Source organism: Saccostrea cucullata, unplaced genomic scaffold, assembly GCF_032062105.1.
Source record: "Saccostrea cucullata isolate Sc308-1 unplaced genomic scaffold, CSIRO_AGI_Scuc_v1 ctg6697, whole genome shotgun sequence".
Lineage (NCBI taxonomy): Eukaryota > Metazoa > Mollusca > Bivalvia > Ostreida > Ostreidae > Saccostrea > Saccostrea cuccullata.
This window is the reverse complement of record NW_026928437.1, coordinates 3009-24550: the sequence shown is the minus strand read 5'-3', so window position 1 is coordinate 24550 and position 21542 is coordinate 3009. Positions and strand designations below refer to the sequence as shown.

The window sequence follows — 21542 nt, the reverse complement described above, 5'->3', positions numbered from 1 at the left end:
ACATATGTACTCTATGATGCATCATGATATTGTACGTCATATGGCATGTAGTACCAATAGAATTTCTCCCCAGTCGTCCAAATGTATCCTATTAATAGCTACAGTGTAGCTACTCGAATCCATGATATGGCCTGCACCAGGGATGTCATGACACAAGTTCATATCCTCCACTCGCATGTCCTTAGGGAGTTACGGATTTTTGCGAGAAGTTGGGGGTTGGGTGTTGTTGTTTCATTCAAAATTAAATGTTGAGCTTAATATTTATATTCGTAAAAAAACCTTCCGTACACTATTCTAGTGTAAAGATTAGACTGGCTTGCCTGTCTGATCCTGCAGAAGGATAAATTTATTGTCCCAGGGTCAGGGGCTGTGGGTTAGGACGTGGCTATAAAAATTATATAGTGAAATGCATTAATTTTATTTTTTGAACAACTTCTTCTCTGCTCCTTAAACAAACTAATTATACATGCATAGTTATGATGAGGAAGGGTGTCTCCTCCAAAGTTCTGAAATTCATGAGCCAAGGGTCTGGGGTTCTGGTGTTAGGGGAGGTGGGCTATATTAATTGTATAGTTAAAATACATTAATTCTTTAAAAAAAATCTTCTCTGCTACTGGCTATAAATTTAACCACACTGTACATGTAACTACATATAGTTATTGTTACCAAGGGAGTCCCTTCCAGAATTATTAATTTCAAGGCCCCTGGCTCATGGGTACTATTGAGGGGTGGCGCTCTAATTATGCCATACTAAGCATGCTAATTATATAGTTATGATGAGCAATGGTGCTTTTTTTCAAAATTGAGATTGTTGTACAGATCATGATGATCAGATGACCTATAAGACCCATGGGCCTCTTGTTGTGTTCTTATAAAAGGACCTATAGCTCTGGTATCCCTATAATATGCATTTTATCTGTTACATATGGTCCGCCATTATTTTCTTTTGAGATCTCTCTTAGTTAAGACGGGTCTAGAATCGTTGATGCCTTATCTCTGCATTGATATAAATTTAATTTTATGTCAGGTTTCTTTAAAAATGTACAACAATGGGGACCACTGCTCTCCCTATTGATGTACAATATAAGGTGACCTCTGGTCCACTATTATGATGTACAATCAAAGTTGAAATGTAACAGACTTGTGTGGTATGACTGGCGTCGGATGTTAAATAACAACAAGGCTGTTGGTTCGAGTTTTTGACAAGACGATAAACTCTTTATTCGATGGATCAATAATCATCAAAACCCTATAATGAAATAACAAATTATAAATTCTAAGCATAAAAACTATAAAGCTATTAATCAATATACATGTACAAATCAATATATCATATAGCTTTATCCGAATCAAGGGAGATAATCCAATTACATGAAAATTACATAATAAAATCTCCCATTACTTTTATCAATGAATATTAACAATAAAATCTTTACAATAATTATCATTCCAATGTATATGTACATAATGAATTATTGTTCAGCATAAAAACAATTAACACGCATACCATTCAATGGGAATGGGTCATATACTGTACAACGTACAGCATATAAGCTGCATACACAAGACAGCAATATCTCAATATCTACAAATCCAACAATAAACACCTTTGTAGATATTTATACTAATCATAAAATAAAGTTTACTTTAAAAAATAAGGAAAAGTGAGACAGCAATGTATTTACTATTTACATAACTCTATATACCTAAAGTCTCACTCTCACTATACATTTACTCCAGAAAAGTGATTTAAGGAATTAAGTGCAAAAATTACAGATTTCACATTTAATAAAATTAGAATCTTATTACTTATTAGTATGAAAGAATTACTTACCATGCAAGAGGAAGTGTTGGTCTATGTCAAATGTCAGATATGTAAAACTTATAAACTCAATGGCTAAACGATACTTCCATCAACTTCCAAGACCAAGCAAGAATTAACCAAAAAACACAAAGAAAACTTGGAGGGAAACACAAAAACCAATAGGAAAGCATAAGACAACACTAAAAAACCAATGAAACTAAAAGATACAAAATGACCATGGCCAGAATATAATTAGCACCCTGAGGCTAACTCTGGACCTCTCTGGAATAGAATAATTTAAAAATCAATACACTTAACTACAGATTAAATGAATAATTATATAATTCATCTGTAGAAGTGTGCTGCAAGTAAAAACATGTACATAATTAAATTAATGAATAAATGCACTTGCAATGTGCATTGCTATGCACATGTGCACAATATATAAAAACATGAGTCTGTCACACTTGGTACCCCTAATATTTGTACATATAAGGTGAATTTTGAAAAAATTTCAACTAAAAGTACAATCTTATTTATAGCGTGGGACGGAAAAGGGCGAGATGATCCGATTGCTAAACATCAGTAGGGGGACCAGAGGTCTTCTTACATTGTACATCAATAGGGGACCAAAAGTCACCTTATATTCTACTTCAATAGGGGGAAAGAGGTCACCTTATATTGGACATCAATAGGGAGACCAGTGGTCACTTTCTATTCTATATCAGTAGGGGGACCAGAAGTCACCTGATGGCGCGGCGTAAAAACTTCGCAACGTAACAACTATGATGGGCGACGCCATTTTTTTGTGTAAGAAACTTTCGAAGCTAGAAAAAAGATTCTTAATGTGTTTTCACGTTACTAAGCGGGGGTTTGGGGGCGGCAGCCCCCAATATGTAAAAAAAAAAAAATGATTAAAAAAATAATAACCTTACTTTAGTCGTTGAAAATCTGCGCTAAGACTCGGAGCTCATAGTTGAACTGTCTTTTTTTTGTGAAGTTGTAAATACGTTTGTTATGGGTGATGAAGGAGGTACATTTATCGTCAATATTTAATAATAGCTACTATCCTAGTGTCGCTTTTGCATTCTTGTTTTAGTAGAGATTTCTTAACTGCATTCCATGTATAACACATAATGTCGGTAAACTATCCAGTGTTTAAATTGCAAATTGAAATCTCCGGGTAGGCCTTCTTTTGTTCTTAAATCCCTGAGTATGTTAGATTAACTGTATCCTCTGTTTTCAGAAATCCAATATGTGTCTGAAGTTTTATTTTTCTTACACTGCCGATTGCTGCATCTCCAAACAAGACCGTCCTCGTTGCATGTTTACAAGTTACAAAATACCTTATATTGTTAATCAATAGGGGTATATTGTACATCATGGGTCTGAATCCTCTGCAGCTACATGTCCATTGTATTATATGTGAATAATTTATTCATGACTGTCTTTGATGTTATTCTTTTTTTAGATATAATGTTTAATCCATTACGCAACCTAGATTGATTATTTTTATAATTGTACTGTTTAGTTATAAATCTGTCAAGGCCTCAGGCCATGCACAGGTGCGTTGAGCCTGGTCAGCCGCAAGGGTCATCGGTGCATGTCACGTGATTTCAATTATCATGTTCAAATCCAAAAATGGTATAGTTTCACACCTTCTCGACTTCCTTAAAATTATTCTTGAATTTGATTGGTTATAATTACCTGTAATCCAAGGGCAATCTGGTGTCGCTGGAAATCTGACCTACCCTGGTCACTTCCATGCGACGCCTTGAACAATAAAGTTGTAAATTTTTATAATCTTATTTTTCCTTTGGATTTACAGGTATGTTTCAGTTTGGTTATATTTTTAATGTTAAGATTTGTCATATACATGATATAAGTCTAATTTTGAAATAATTTTATTTATTGAATTTCATAATAATATTGTATTTCTAAATTTGAGCTTTATTCCAAGTCATAGAATTTATACTTTTTAATATGTTTTTAATAAACTGTAAGTTTGTGTAGCTTCTGTTATTCAAATATTAATAATTTCATAGGATTTAGAGTTTATATTGTTAAGAATTATTTTAAATTTATGAACTTTAGAGGATATATTGTTACATCTATTGTTTACCCCTCTGTACAGTCACCAGACTTTAGTTTAAGAACTATCTTTATAAAATTAAAACATTTCGTATTTTATTTGTAACAGGTGACTGATGTTTGTAAATAACACTTCCATGCGACGCCTTGAACAATAAAGTTGTAAATTTTTATAATCTTATTTTTCCTTTGGATTTACAGCCACGACAGATAGATCCAGAATCTACGTCAGTAGAGCTGTCACCAAGGAATATCACAAGCCAAGCGAGTCATCCCCCAATGTAATAAAAATATATTCCCCAATTATTTGTTCCTAGCACACGTTCAACATGTTCAAAAAGAGTCAAAAAGTAGACGTGTCAAGTAACACTCGGGCTGTGCTAAAATAAGACTCCACTGGAAAACGTGAACGGCTTATTTCTCGCTTAAAGATTTCTGACGATCCTGCATGACCAAAGATTCTGCCAGCTTTCGTGACTATCCTGTCCAAAGATTCCGTCAGCCACGATTTGCGTTCCTTTGCCAGTTATGAGTCTTATTAAACAGAATCAAGACAAACTCCGACCAGCGTTTTAACTTTTAATATGGAACTGACAAATTTTTATACAGGTCGGTGTGCTCGGGACGGCTGTCCGATTCCGACTGATTATCCAAAACAAATTCAACAGTATATATAACAATTACGATGTGACATGCGTAAAAATGACATTTGGAGATAAATGGAAGGTCAGAGGTCATCGGACCGGTAAGTCGATTCAACTTGGGTTCCGGTGAAATTCTTAAAATTATACCATTTTACTGCATAAGAACAAAAAAAAAATGTGCAAGAATACGTGATACTCATTGATGAAGACATTTATTGTACAATTTTGGTAAAATCCAACGTTAAATCGATAGTTTCTTTGTGATTTGTTTGTGCTATGTGTAGCCAGTTTGAGTTCAGCTGTGAGTTTAGTTCACGTACATTCCCGCGTACGTACATTCTATGTTGTTGATCCGTGTCTGTTATCTCTATGTGATTTTGATTCTGTCCTTGTCTTTGTCATCCTGTACCAAAATGTCTGAAACATCTGATATTCTAAAAGAGAGCCATTCTGTAATTTACGGCAAGCCAGAGTCGGAATGTGACAACGATAAAGAGCTAGAAAATCAAATCACATTATCCTCTATACACACCCTATTGACCCAAATGAACTGTAAATTAACGGACATCCAACACAGGAGTGATTCACTCGAATCCAGACTCAGTGCTATTGAAAATAAAATGGCCTCCTTTAATGAACTACAAGGGTCTGTAAATATGCTAAAATCGCAAGTATCAAAACTTGATGAAAGAGTAACAAGTGTGAAGAATGATGTTCAAAACTTTGACACAGATATGAAAGCACTGGGAAATGTCTTCGATTCAGTCAAAGATGCAACTGAGGCGAACAAGAACCAAATTGTGAGCAATATGAAAGCTACAGAGCAGTGTCTTCGTACCCAAAAACAAACCGAAAATGTGTTAAAAGCTGTGAATGATGCTAACGAGGCTCTACAAAACTCAGTTACAGACCTCAAAATGCGCTCAATGCGAGACAATCTTATTTTCTCAGGAATACCAGAACGGAGATTCGAGGATACTGAAGCTGTTCTTCAAGATTTTATCCAAAGAAAATATAGACTAAATTACGAAATCTCGTTTGAACGTGTACATAGAATGGGAAAATGGAACGAGTTTAGTGAACACCCAAGAAATATTGTCGCAAAATTTACGTTTTACAAAGATAGAGAGTTCATCCGCAGCCGTGCACCGCAAAAATTAAAACACAGTAATGTTTGGGTAAATGAGCAATTCCCTCCAGAGATTGAGGAAAAAAGAAGGAAACTCTATCCGGTTCTACGGCAAGCATTGAAAGATCATAAGCGCGCCAAGCTTGTGAAAGACACGCTGTACATCGACGGTAAAGAATACATACCATCAGCTGGATCCGCGCCCAGCGCACCTGTACAATCGTTACCTACCTGGAATTCGACCTCGAGTTATCAACCGATGGATCAACAGAGCACGCCGCAAAATACCGACCGCCAGGCACTAAAACGACAGCGACAGGGATCTACACCTGAGCAGGCATAGGAAACCGCGGGAGAACAAACTGACAGGGACAAATCCCTGAAAATTTTATCCTTAAATGTATGTGGACTTAAACAACGACTTAATTATCCAGAGTTTTACGATTTCATCTCTAAGCATGACATAATAGGTCTTTCAGAGACTAAAACCGATGATTCGGACAATATACACATAACCGGCTACACAGTTTTCATGAAAAATAGACACAAATTATCAAATAGAAGATCTGGTGGGTTAGTTATAGCAGTACGAGACGATATTATAAAACATGTAAATATTTTGAAAACAGATTGTAAATTCATTTTCTGGTTCAAACTTAGTAAATTTCTACTTAATACTTGTGAAGATGTCTCATGTGGAGTTGTGTACATTCCACCAGAAGGGAGTAAATATTCCTCTCCCGACTGTTTTTTAGAAATAGAGCAAGAAATTTTAAACATGGCAAATAACTGTAAATATGTATGCTTATTTGGAGATTTCAATGCCAGAATTGGTAAATTACACGACTATTGTACTTCTGACGAATTTTTGACACAGGTACCTCATAGCCCGATTCATTCAGAGATTGCTCTTAGATGTTCGATATTTAATGACCACCAGATTCCTTTAGAAAGAGTTGTACAAGACTGTACTGTAAATAATTATGGACATAAATTTGTTGACTTTTGTAAAAATAATGACTTGTATATTGTGAATAGCCGGGTTGGCAGAGATAAAAATACAGGTAGTGCCACATGTAAGAATAGCAGCACTGTTGATTATGTTGTAGCCAGTGCAAATATTTTTGAAATTGTGGAAAATTTTGAAATTATTGATTTTTGTAACCTTTTTTCAGATGTACATAATCCAATAACTTTTTCGTTCACTAATTGTAACAAAGAGGTCAAAAGTTGTAGAACAGGTAAAAATCAACCAAGTGTAAAATTATGGTGTGCGGACAAAGCAGACGATTTTCGTAGCAATATTGAAGTGAGTTCTGTATTAGCCATAGAAAATGATCTAGATAGACTATCTATTAATATTGAAAGTATTTGCAGGGATGATGTTACCAAAATAGCGAAAAGCATTTGTGAAGTTTTTGTTAATTCAGCAAAAGAAACGTTTGGTATGAAAAAAAATATAGAAAACCCCTCAATGGATAATAAAAAGTGTAACAAACCCTGGTTTAACCAGGAATGTAAAACAGCAAGGAGAAAATTCCATTTAGCAAAGCGAATTTACAATAGAAATAAAACAATTGAAAACAAAGGCGACCTTAAATCAACTAGCAAACAATACAAGAAAACAATGGATAACTGCTTGAAGGGTTACAGAAATAAGTTAACTCAAAAACTTGCCCATTTACGTTCAACAAACCCGAAAGATTATTGGAGAATTTTAAATGCATCAAGTCAAGATAAAAAATGCGCTGTTGAAATCCAAGATATGTTTCTATTTTTAAAAGAAATGAATGAAGGCAATACTAATGATGCTAACGATGACGAAAATTACGACTTTAGATTAGATGATACAAATGATAACTCAGACCATGTAGACAGTATTATCAATTGTGAAATTGTCGAAGAAGAAATAATAGCGGCTATTCAGAAACTTAAGAATAATAAAGCCGCAGGGTATGATAACATTCTAAATGAACATATTTCTACAACATTGTCAACGTTTTTACCATTGTATAAGAAGTTTTTTAATATAATTTTTGATAGCGGTTTCGTTCCAGATGAATGGTTAATTGGTATTGTTAGACCGATATATAAGAATAAGGGCGACCCAACCCAGCCTGAAAATTATCGTCCTATATCTCTGCTAAGCTGCCTAGGCAAACTTTTTACCCGCATATTGGCGAATAGACTAGAAATGTATGCAAACGAGGTTAACCTTCTAAATAATAATCAAGCAGGTTTTAGGAAAAATTACTCAACATTAGACCATATTTTAACTTTGCAATTTCTATCTGATATCCTTATGAAAAGAAAAAAGAAACTTTTTTGTGCATTTATTGATTTCAAACAGGCATTTGATACTGTATGGAGAAACGGTTTGTGGAATAAGCTATTCAGAAATGGTATTAACGGTAAATGTTTCAATTATATAAGGAATATGTACATGGGAATTAAGTCTTTAGTGAAACAAAATGGAATGTCCTCGGGATTTTTTGAATGTAATGTCGGGGTAAGACAAGGCGAAAATCTGTCACCTTTTTTATTTTCTTTGTACATAAACGATCTTGAAGAATTTTTGGTAGAAAAGGACATAGTCGGATTACAAACTATTAGTAAAGAAATTGAAGATGAATTATTACTACATTTAAAACTTTTGATTTTATTTTATGCTGATGATACTGTTATTTTGGCAGAATCTGCTGATGATTTACAAAAGGCATTGAATGAATTCTATACTTATTGTACTCAATGGAAACTTAATGTGAACGTTGATAAGACAAAAGTCATGGTTTTCTCCAAAGGGGCAATGTTAAAGAGGAAATTTTATTACAATACCCAAAATATTGAAAATGTAAAAGAATTTAAATATCTAGGAATTGTATTATCAAGAACAGGTTCATACTGTAAAGCGAAGAAACATCTTTGTGAGCAAGCACAGAAAGCAATGTACGGGGTGATAAGAAAAATTAGACAATTTAATTTACCGATCGAATGTCAGCTTGACTTGTTTGATAAAGTAGTCACACCCATCTTACTCTACGGATGTGAGATATGGGGCTATGAAAATATGGAAATAATTGAACGTGTTCATTTAAAATTCTTAAAAACTATATTTAATTTGAAAAGTTCTACACCAAATTACATGATTTACGGAGAAACTGGAAGATTCCCTTTGTACATCAATGTTTTTACGAGAATGATTACTTACTGGTCAAAGATGTTTACATGTGCAGAAGATAAAATTGTCAATATTGTGTACAAGTATATGTATAACCAATTAAGTAACGATGGTATTAAATGTCAATGGATTGAATGTATTCAAAAAATTCTAAATAATTGTGGACTTTCATTTATATGGAATGAGCAAGGTGTTGTCAATGCTAAATGGCTAAGTGCTATTGTAAATCAGAATTTAAAAGACCAGTTCATTCAAAAATGGTCAAATGACATAAATAGTTCTTCCAAAGGCCAGATTTACAGAATTTTTAAAACCAATTTCGGATTTGAAAGCTACATTAAAAATTTACGCCCCAAACAAAGAAAGCTATTGATGAAAATGCGTACCTCAAATCATCACCTACCTGTCGAAACAGGGAGGTGGTGTGGCACCCCATTAAATGATAGAGTATGTTTAGTTTGTAACAATGGAAAGATAGGCGATGAATACCACTACATTTTAGAGTGTACAGCTTTTTCAGAGATAAGAAAAAAATTTTTACACAAAAGTTACTTCACCAGACCAAATGTTGTCAAGTTTTATGAACTCATGGCCAATTCAAATATACAATCTTTACAAAAACTATGTACATTTATTTCAAAAATATTTGAGACTGTCTGTCCTTCTTAGCTGTCCTCCTGGTATTTTCTTTTTGCATATACTTTATTATTACATGTACTATATGTACATCCTCTCTACATGCAGTTGTAAAACATTTATTTACGTATATATATTTATATTAATTATTTATATGTGTGTATATTTATACTAATGTACCTCTGACGACATTATAGACATTGTATATACTTTATGTTCCTCATGTACCATGCTGTATGGTTTGAGCGAATAAACTGATTCTGATTCTGATTCTGATAAAAAGTTTTGACACTTGAGTAAAACCTTTAAATAATTGAGGGCCAGATTATTGTCCTTTTGATGTTATTTTGCCTAAAGATAATTTAGCAATATCAAACGATGACAGGTGTTAAAAACCAATTAGCTTGGATTACCTGAAATCTCCGGTGATATAATTCAATAAAGATCAAGAGATGTAAATTAAACAAAGAAAATAATTTGAAAAGCTCTAAAATTTAGAAAGAATTGTTTTAAAAACATGAAACATAAGCTTAATTTCAGAAACTAGAAAAATCTTTTAGAACAATAAAATTTCATCGTGATAGTATTAAATGGGGATTGGAATATAGATTTCAAGAAAAAGCTTCCAATATATGTAAGTGATATTATCTCGATATATAACCTTACAAACTATATTACTGAGCCAACAAGAGTGACAAATTTGACATCGACTTGTATTGACCCCATACTTATCACAGATATATACCATTGATTGTATTGAATCAGGAACTATCGACATAGAAAGAACTATAAGTGATCACAAAGCAACCTACATAATACTCAACCTTGATACAGCGATCAAAAATACGTATGTCCGTAAGATTTCCCTGTACAAAAGAGCAAATTTTGACCAATTAAGAAATGTAATGAGTGAAACAAATTGGGGTGAAATATTAAATAGCGAAGATGTCGACGTCGATGTAGTCAAGTTTAACGAAAAACTTTCGGATATTGTCAATGAACACATACCACAAAAAGATGTAGTAGTAAGACCGGACGACAAACCTTGGTTTAATTCTGCAATTCGAAAAGAAATAAACTTGCGCGAAAAATATAGAAAAGCCTACAGAAAATTTAAAAATGAAAAAGATAATGAAAAATACCGGAAACAAAGAAACAAAGTCAACAATTTTAAAAAGAAACTAGAAGAAGAGTACTTAATAAATTTGAATGAATCATTGAATCATTTGAATTGTACAAACTCAAAAGCTTATTGGCAAATAGTTCGCAGATTATTGAAAGGTTCGAAACCATCTCATTCGATTCCTCCACTAAAAGATCTTGATCATAATGCCTATGTATATACTGATGATGAAAAATGTGAATTATTGAATGTATATTTTTGTAAAGTTTCCTCTAATGACAATACAGACAAAGACCTCCCCGAATTCGAATCAAGGACAGAGGCTAGACTTGAAAATGTAACTACATGTATAAATGAAAATGAAATTGTCGATATTATCGAAATCTTAGATTCTAAAAAAGCCTCCGGTCCCGACAATTTCAGTCATATTTTAATAAAAGAAATAAGAAAAGAAATTGCTGTCCCGCTAGAAATACTGTTTAATAAATCCTTGAGAACTGGGAAATTTCCATGTGTTTGGAAACATGCAAGTGTAGTTCCTGTTTTTAAAAAAGGTGAGAAATCAAACCCAGCCAATTACAGACCAATTTCTTTGTTAAGCTGCATTGGAAAGGTTTTTGAAAGAGTAATGTTTAAATACATTTATAATCATTTAGTATCACATAAACTATTATATAACCTACAAGCTGGATTAATGCGTAACCATTCAACGGTGACCCAATTGATAGAAATTTATCACAATATCTGTATTGCTCTAGACAATAAAGAAGTCACGTGTTTTGCTTTTTGTGATATAACTAAAGCATTTGACACGGTTTGGTTAAAAGGTTTAAAATACAAATTAGAAAAATACGGGTTTGTTGGAGAGGTTCTTGCATGGTTAAATAATTATCTTACGAGTCGATCACAAGAGGTTAAAATAAAATCGTCAAGTTCTTCGGTGGGAAGAACCAAAGCAGGAGCTCCCCAGGGTTCAGTTTTGGGGCCTTTACTTTTTCTAGTTTATACAAATGATCTGCCATGTGGACTCCGTGGTCTCTCTAGACTATTTGCAGATGATACATCTGTGTCAAACACCTCCAAAAATATACAGGACTTAGAAAGATTTACTAACCATGACTTAGAGAAAATTAATGAATGGGCAAAAACTGGCTTGTAAAATTCAATCCTAATAAAACAAAAAAATTTATTGTTTGGTTGTAAAGAAAATGAGGTATCCAATTTACATTTTAAGTTTGACAATCAAGAGATAGTCCCATCTTCTACTCGATCACTGTCATCTTGGACTTACGTTCTCAAATTCTGGTAAATGGACAAATCACATCGATAACATTATTAAAAAAACTTCAAAAGAAATTGCGGTTCTTCGTAAATTGAAATTATCATTGAATCGAGACTTTTTAACTAAAATGTATGTTACATTTATCAGGCCACTTTTTGAATATGCATCAGAAGTATGGGATAATATTTCCGCAACTGACTGTGATAGGCTGGAGAAATTACAATTAGAAGCTGCGCGTATAGTCACTGGCCTACCAATTTATACCTCTCGCAAGTCTCTATATTATGAAACAGGATGGGAAACATTAGCCTATAGACGGGAAAAGAGAAAATTATGTTTAATGTATAAAATAAAACATGGTATTGCACCAGAGTATTTATTAAATCTATTACCTCCTGATGTCTCACAAACTACCCATTATGATTTACGCAATTTCAACAATATTTCTATTCCTCAATGTAGAACAAACTTATTACAAAATTCATTCTTTCCATTTACAATATCACTATGGAATGCTTTGCCTATAGAGATTAGAAATATAGATACTGTGAATGCTTTCAAAAAAAGACTCTTTAAAGGTGAACCTCCCCCAAAATATTTTTCTTATGGTGATAAAAAAACAAACACAACTTTAACAAGTTTAAGACACAATGTGAGTAACCTTAAGTCAGATTTATTTAAAGTTAAACTTTCAGATAACACTCATTGTTCTTGTGGACATATCAATGAAAACACTGAACACTTCTTCTTGTACTGTAACAATTATGCCGAAATTAGAATGGAATTATTTCACACTATACAGAATAACAATGGAGCAATAGACCTTGACATTATCTTATTTGGGGACCCAGAATTGGGTCAACAAAATAATATCAATATTGTTAAAGCTGTACATAAATATATCAAAAAATCAAAAAGATTTTATGAATAATCAGCGTAACCATTTTGTATCCTTTACAACCCTTTTAAATTTCTTCTCTCCTTGCACTCCCACTCTCTTCCTTTCTTAACTCTCTGCACCCCCTTTCTTCTTCTTCTTCTGTTTATATTATTGTATATTTGTTGCTTGTACATCACGTGTATATATTTTTGTTATTTTTGTTTGTGTTGGAGAGGACAATCTAAGTTGGCAAAACTTGTGTCTAATCCATTTGATTGTTCAATAAAATATGTTTAAATCAGATTTCTTTAATGAAATGAACTTACACAGTGTATTCCTTTAAAAACACACTTACCTTGTATGTGACGTAGCGGTTCCATAGTGTTAAAAAGCACTGTATCGTGTATCTTGGCCCGCCCAAGAGATTTGACAATAATTTATAGATATTGCCTAGAAACCAAGTGTATGCCTGAGGAAATTAGATGTTATTTTAAATTTCACCGCTATTGTGTTAGGTCATTTAGTTAAAAGTAAGACTTTTTTCTGACTCTATAACTGATTCAAAATGGTGAACGAATTTAAGCATATTAAAATCGTAATTCTTACCTTATTTTCTACTGGAGTGTATGTGTACTTGTATTACCAAACGAGCAGGAATATTAGGATATCCAAGCAGATACTAGAAAACGTTGAACAACCTCTTGATATGCATGTTCTTATTATGAGAAATGATCAATTGATTTCTGGTTTAGTGGATGACACTTTATTCAGTCTTGAGGCTAACAGTGTTGTGAAAAGAAAACTAAATGTCAAACTTCACAACGAGAAAACAAAGAGTAAACAAAGAAATGTAACAAGTAGTCAAAGGAAAAAGATAAAAGTTGAGAAATTGAAACAGGAGGAGAATACGGTGGAATTTCTAAGGAGCGAAAACCTTTCATTCCCAGTGGTAACAATGTTTACTACATGGTCAGAAGATGTTGAAAAATATCTCTGTCGAAACACGACGGTTGTGAACTGGTCAAAATTGAAGCCATATATATTCCCAATACTTTTCACAAATAATACAGATCTAAGTGTTAGAGTGCGAAATAAAGGTTGGAATGTTCACCCTGTATTTAAAACTGGTATTGGTATTCCGGTTTTGAAGGACATGTTTCTTGAAGCCATGAAACTTTCAAAATCGAGTTTCTATGCCTTTGCGAACGGGGATATTCTTTTTACGGAAGAATTGGTAAAAACTGTTCTATCTATTGACAAAATCACTAATGTGCTTAACAATACTGTAATTATGATAGGTCAAAGAACTAATGTCCCGAATATATCTATGTAGGCAGCTGAGAATTTTGAATTGTTGAGGAATATTTCAAAACAAAGAGGCAAATTGTTTACTGAATGGGCAGAAGATTATTTCATAACAAGTGCTAATTATCCTTGGGACGATATGCCTGATGTTGTCATCGGAAGGCGGGCTTATGACAATTTTTTGGTTATAGAATCTTTGAAGAGAGGATTCGTTGTTATAGATGGTACAAAAACAATTTTAGCGGTTCATCACACGACAAAGAGTGGAAATTTCGAAAATCGTAAGAAAAATAATAAGAATTACAATGCAATGCTTATTTCTAAATATTACAACAATAAAACTATTACTTATGTTAAGGGTCTCACAAATTGTGCCAATTATTACACTAATTTTTTATCAAACGGCACAATCACACTTTTTAAGAAGAAGAAATCTCATTGTTAGGTGCATTTTTAAATTTGAGTTGAACATCTTCATACATGTAAGCGTATTCTGTTTGTGTTGACTAATTTTGTTGTTTTATATATCATTTCTTTTTTGAAATGCAAAAAACAATTTTATGTACAGTTATCATATTCTCAAGTTACGCTATATTTCACAAATCTGTATACAGTGTAAAATGTTAAAGGTGCAGATTTGAAGGTAACTTTTTTTTAATTCTCTATGTAATATTATGAAAAAAATACATAGCAATAGCATTTTACACGGAAATATAATAAATATCTTTTTACATCTCAAAGTTATTTGAAACTTCAAATTTCTCGACGGGTTTGATTAACACATCCTGACACTTATACAAATAATAATTTGATTATAAATTTTTAAGTAAAGTGGAATTTTGTTCTTCTTTAAATACACAAAACACAAAATATCATATTTATAACAAAAAATAATCAGAAAATCACTATAAACTTTTATTTGTATTTAGAATTAACCTGGTTAGGACAAACGCATGTTGGTATATATAACTTATGTAAATAAAAACATGGCAAGGGTCATGTTAACATACAAATGGTTTGGAGCTCGAGTTTTTTTTTTTTTTTTTTTTTTTGTATCTTGACAACTGAAATTCAAATTTTTGATAATCACTAGAAATACCTAGATTAAATATGTGTGAACGCTTAAAAATGGAAGACATTTAAATGATTTTGCAAAACAGTAAATCAGAATATTAAGTTACATGTAACATAGTTACAATTAATTTTACATGCTTAATATCTAACTATATATCGTAAAATGTAGAGAAATATACCTGTAAATATAAAAAAAAATGTTCACGGCATAAAAACAACGATAAACCTGAGATATGCGTTAAACTACGTATTTAATTTAGAGCAGATAAAGTATTGGTATGTTCACATGCTTTTCTTAATATGATTTTTTTAGTATTAATTATTCTGAATGTCTATTATGTCTGTCCTTTCTGACATAATTTATTTTTCAAATAAACTCTGCAACATGACGACTTTCGTATAAAATAAATTATGTCAGAAAGGACAGTTATAACTAAATGACTCCTGATAATAGAAATAATGAGTTTAAACATTTTTATTTTTCTTATTTCACTTTGTTGTTTTTCACTTCTTTTAGTTTCTGTAATTATTTAATGGTTTTAATTTTCAAACAAGAGATTAATTGGAATTATTTCAATGTTTTGTAAACAAAACGATGTATATCAAAGAAGGACTTCTTTTGCCATAATGTACATGTATTATTTAATTGTTAACCTTGTTTATAAAACACATAAATTGTTTATAATGTTTAGATCAATAATGGTCAACAGTTAAGGGTGTAAAAAGATGCCTTTTTTTGGTGTGAGTTATTTATGACTATTAGACTTTTTTTTTATACATGTAGAAATGTAAAATTGTACTTGAGGGTTTCCTTTTATCTGTGTAATTTTTGAATCAAAGAAGGTGTCAATCATTCGATTTAGTGTTAAGTCCTAAGGGGGTATGTTTATAGTTAAAGTATGGTCAATTGGTCAAGTAAATAAATAAATTACATAATAAGGAAGAGAGAAGATTAACCGTAAATTAAGTTTTTATGCACGAATATAGATTTTGATTGGTCAATACCTGTGCAGGGAAGCGTGGAGTCTCCGATATAGATTGTTTCCCCTACTGGGATCCATCTGATCGGAGATGGCAATAAAACAAGTTGCACTTTATTTACGCTTTCCCTGGTTGTATATATTTTACAGGTATGATACTAAATTTAATAAATAATAATTTTCTTTGAAAATTACTTAACAAAAAAATTGAGCTTTCGAGATTTATTTATTAATCTTTTATTTTTCCTTTATAAGCTTACGAATAAACTATTTTAAAGTTTATAATGCATATGTTTAATTGTTAAAAGATTTTGGATTTTATTGTTATGACCTATTTAAAATTTTCTTTGTTTGAGATTGTTTTTCTTTATGAGTGAGCCAAGACTCAGGTAAATATTTTAATTGCTTATAATATTGTTCAGTTTTATTTTGATATAGAGTGAGTATTTTGAAAATTGTTTGATCACGCTATTAGTCACTAGGTTAGGTAGATTAGGGTCACTTTGATTTGTAAGTGCCATTGAGCATAATCTATATATTTTTACTTATTGTAACTGGTGACTATTCTCTTGTAAAGATCTGATCGGAGACGGCAATAAAACAAGTTACACTTTATTTACGCTTTCCCTGGTTGCATATATTTTACAGTCATCCCAAACCGTAATGGACAGGAGACTGGGTCAAAAGGGTCCCTCACTGCAAGCGAGTTCCCCAAGGTTAAATATACAGTCGAAATTAGACACGACATGTCCTTAAAAAAGACGATGTCATCATCCAATGATGTCATTTAAAGTTTTTCTTAGTTTTTCTTAGATTTGTTTTTTTAATTTAATGAAATTATCATTGATTCAAGACATTTATGTCGCTAAAAGTATTCATTTATACCATTCTGAATTAGAAGCAAGGTAAAGTGACGTTCAAATATGTTTAAAGTGAAAATAATAATATTGATTATAAATAAAATGCATTAACACACAACAAACCATGCATAAGTTCTCTATCATATTGTTATATAGTAAATAAAAGTATTTTTCATAGACATCAAATTGTTTTATCTTCTCCAAATCTTACAAACAATTGTCTTATATAAAAGGTAGTATTTAATGTTTATCGATATTTTCTAAATTAATAATAACTTTTTCCGGGAATCATAAGGTAGGAATGGATTATGGATTTTTAAAAGTAAATTTTAAATTTGAAATAGGCCAATCAATAAGTATATTTTAGGATTGTAAGGAAAAAATCTACAAGGTAAAGGTTTTACATATAGACGTATTAATTCTATAAAACATTGTTTTCTACAAGTGTTTACAAATTAAAATTATCACGTGATTCTTTGATAAAAACGAGAATTATGATCATTTTTAAAATTTTTATCGGAAACGTTTTAATCATTTTTTCTTATTATTAAGAAGTACAAATATGTTTATTTAATATGGTGCTGCTTTCTTTATCTTAGTTTTACCAAAAAAAAAATGAAAATTAATATTGCATCTATCTCGCCCATATGCGAATAAGATGCTTTTATCTTGGCAGCGCAATATTTTTTGGCGCAGTTATCTCTCCTTGTTTCAGCACGAGTTATCTAACTTTCAATTATATAAAGAAAGATGCTCGTGCTGCAAACTCTCTCTTTGCCGGTTACACGCTAGTTGCAAGGTTGGTGTTAATCAAATTTTAGAAAACAATGGCTAAATGTAGATTTTAGAAATAGATTCTTGCCTTAAAAAGTTTAATTGCTATTACTATTTTTATGAATTGGTATTGTTTACGTATCGATTCGATAACAAAGGTTTTAGATCAGGTCAGATGCATTTCAATTTGTCTATTTGCATCACCATGTGCTAGCCGCCATCTTTGTCCTAAGTGTAAGAAATTTAAAGTGATCGAATAATATCATGTAGGCCTAATTGATAATAATTTGATAACTCTGTTTCATGCGAATCTATGATTATTTGACTCTGTTCAGCTTCATTTCTTTGTAACTGATGACTATTTATTTAACTTAAATAAAAATGCATAAATTAATAAGAACAATACAGGTAAGCATATTACTATTTCTTACAAACAGTAAAATGTTACTTTATATCACTTATGATAACACCAACTTTCAAACTGGTGTCTACAGGTTTCCAGAAAAAAACAAAAAACAAGGAGAATGGCTAAAAATATTTTGGCTGTAGGAAACATACCAATTAGAATTCTTATATAAAGAGTGACCTTGATCCGAAGCTGATCGTTATCTAAACAAACCTGTAGCAACAAATTGTCGAGTGCATGGTTTTTCTCAGGGGTTCAGACTTTATAACTCAAGTCCAATGTTACATAAAAAAAAATAATGATAAAAAAAAAATAATTAATAAATAAATAACCATTTAATTTCATCTTATCAATACAGGGATAATAATAATTATGAAATAATAATAACAAAGAAGTTGAATTAAGGGGGGGGGGGGGTGTTTCTCACATGTTACCTCAGAGTATCTCCAGTGGGAGTGGTACCAAAGAAAGATAACTCTGGATGGCGATTGATAACGCACCTCTCATATCCTGCAGACAGCAGTGAAAATCACTGTATAAACCATAGTAAGTCCACAGTCATTATACATCCTTTGTTAGTCATAAAAAGGTTGGTGAAGGTGCATATTTTGTAAAAGTGAATATTAAATCAGCATTTAGGCTTCTACATATGTTCCCTGGGGATTTTGACCTTTTAGGATTCAAAGTTGAGGGTATATATATATATATTACTTAGATGATTTCATACTTGCAGGGGAGGAAAGGGAGTCATTCTTAAATTAATGCAAACGTTACAAGGGGTTTGTATTCAACTGGGGGTTCCCCTTAACTGATGACAAAACGGTTTATCCCACTCACTGTCTTGTAGGCTGAGAAATTGACATAATGCAAATGCTGATCAGAATACCTCTTGGAAAATGTATCAAATTGACGTCCATTCCGTAGGAACATTAATTATTAGTTCTATGGCAGTTATACTCATTGTTACAAATTTGTTGGGAGCTTGTATGATTCAACCCGGGGGTGTCTAAGCCTCACCATCATATTATGTTAAACAATGAAACGAATCAATTTAAGATATATGCGTAAGTTTCCTAGCACAATTTAATGGTCAAGTTTATTTCCAAGAAAGTGATTGGTCGTCAAATTGAATTTAATTATTTTAGATCTGTATATAGATAGTGCCGTTTTTGCACATCTGGGTTGTGGAGCATACTTTTGAGGGCAGTGGCGCTATTTCCCTTAGCCACGTGAATGGGTGACTACAGTAATTCAGATATATTGCATGACATGACAATATTAAACCTTATCCCAGTAGTTTTGGCTGTCGGTTTAAGGGGTAGTGAGCTTGCAAATAGGAGAATACAGTTTTATATCGATAATGGGGCATTGGTTACGGTTTTGAATAAACAGTCCTCAAAATCTATTAGAGTTATGAAATTAATTCGTTCATCTGTGTTAAACTGCATTTCAAACAATATATTTTTTCGTGCAATTCACGTGCGTACTAATTAATAACATTGTTGCCGATTCAATTTCTCCTCAGCAGCTGTGGCACCGTTTCTTGCAGGCTGCACCACATACATCACCACAACCAGTACTGTACTAATCGAATTGCAGAATCATATCTAGCATAAATTAAACAAGTTGTTAAGGGCAGCATTTACTGAAAACAGCAAGGCTTATTAATTAGGCGTAAGAGCATACTTGAGCTGCTGCTTGCAACAAGGATTAAATATTATTTGCCCCCCTTGTTATTTGATTATTAGATTTGTTACACACTGGTTAATCAAAATCCTGGGGTTTTCGACAGTTCGTCCTAACTTAGCTTCCGTTTCTTATAATTGCAAACTTCAAGGTCATAGAGACCTAACAGAAGAGTTCATAGTTAAAAGTTGTTACAGGGGTTAAAAAGCACAGCTCACAGCTTTGACAGTAGGTTGCCCATTAAAAGATCCATATTAAAGCAGATTCTTAAAATTCTACCCTGCATATGTACAAAATTCATATGAAGCATCATTAATTGCTTTCAGCTGCATTTTCTATTGTATATTATAACTTTTTCGTACAAATCCTCAGATAAAGTTGTTGCCAATACAGAAATTTTAACTTGCCCTGCGCTAATCTTCAAAGGTTTTAGAAATTAGACCTACCCAGGGGTTCAATTAATTTGTCATTATTTCCGTAGCTCCTTTCAGGTCTTCAATTTCGAGTCTTGGGACTACAAATCCCACTTCTTTCGTATTGGGGCAAGTACGGAATTTTGGGTTTTATCTCAAGTTCATCTCAAGTTATCCAATCCTAAGAAGATGGAAATCTGATTGCTATAAAACTTACAAACGTATTCCAGGATTTTAATTAACCTCAAGTTATATATATAGTTATCTGGGTAATCAATTACAGAAATTAAAAAGAGAGCTTACGCAGAAGATAAGAATATGCCTGGTCGGTGTGACTTAAATTTGTAAAGATTAGATATTTCAATTTAGTGGCAAGCTTGCAGTGGTATATAATTTAAAGAGATGATATTGGGAAAACAACATTGAGAAAATTAAAGAATGCCAGGTTTAAATTCTTGTAATTTATTAAGGAGATCCAATTTCCTCTTGTGCACTTAATATGGGCTCATATTCTGCTCGCATTAATTGGCATTATTCTGCATATAATCTGGCCATGGAGAATACTAGAAAGGGGTTTATTACATTTTTCTTTAACAATTAAAGCTTGTGATGTTGGGGATTCTGTAATCCACTATCCTGACATCAAAAAATCATGCCAAAATTATTTGAAAGGGATGGGGTACATTTATCCAAGTTAAGAAAATATACTTTTCTTAAAACAATTCAGGGGGTATTTAAGCCAATTATTAGGCATGGATGCAAGTTTTATCCATCACAGTAATGACTGATATCTGGAGAGGAAGGGTCACGGCTGTTTCAGGCCGCTCAGGACCCCCACTAGTAAAGTGGCGGCGCCCCCATTCGTAGATGCTTTGTTCAAGCCTATACGACTGGGGTCTTGTGGCGAACTGAGCGGCATACATCATTTGAACTATGATGTAACATGGGTTCATTATTGGACCGCTGCACCACACAGGGTCAAAGTTGAATACCATGTAAATATTGTGACACTGTACACAAAACTATTTTATTTTTATTTTCTTCCTTGCCTTCTGCACCTCCCAGAGTCATGGATGTGTGATTATTATTCTAAATATTTTATTTTCTTCCTTGACTTCTGCACCTCCCAGAGTCGTGGATGTGTCAATATTATTGTTGCACTGCAAGTTTTTATTATTTGACCTTGACCTCTGCATCTCCAGGGGTCAAGGTCACCTGATATGTTGATGTTGAACTGACATTTTGTTGACCTTGACCTCTGCATCTCCCAGGGTCAA

At 32.6% G+C, this 21542-nt stretch overlaps 1 pseudogene; it reads left to right on the top strand.

The window, feature by feature from the left end:
* The first annotated feature begins 13488 nt into the window (after window positions 1–13488).
* LOC134277564 (uncharacterized) lies at window positions 13489–14517 on the top strand (annotated as a pseudogene).
* Window positions 14518–21542: the final 7025 nt, after the last annotated feature.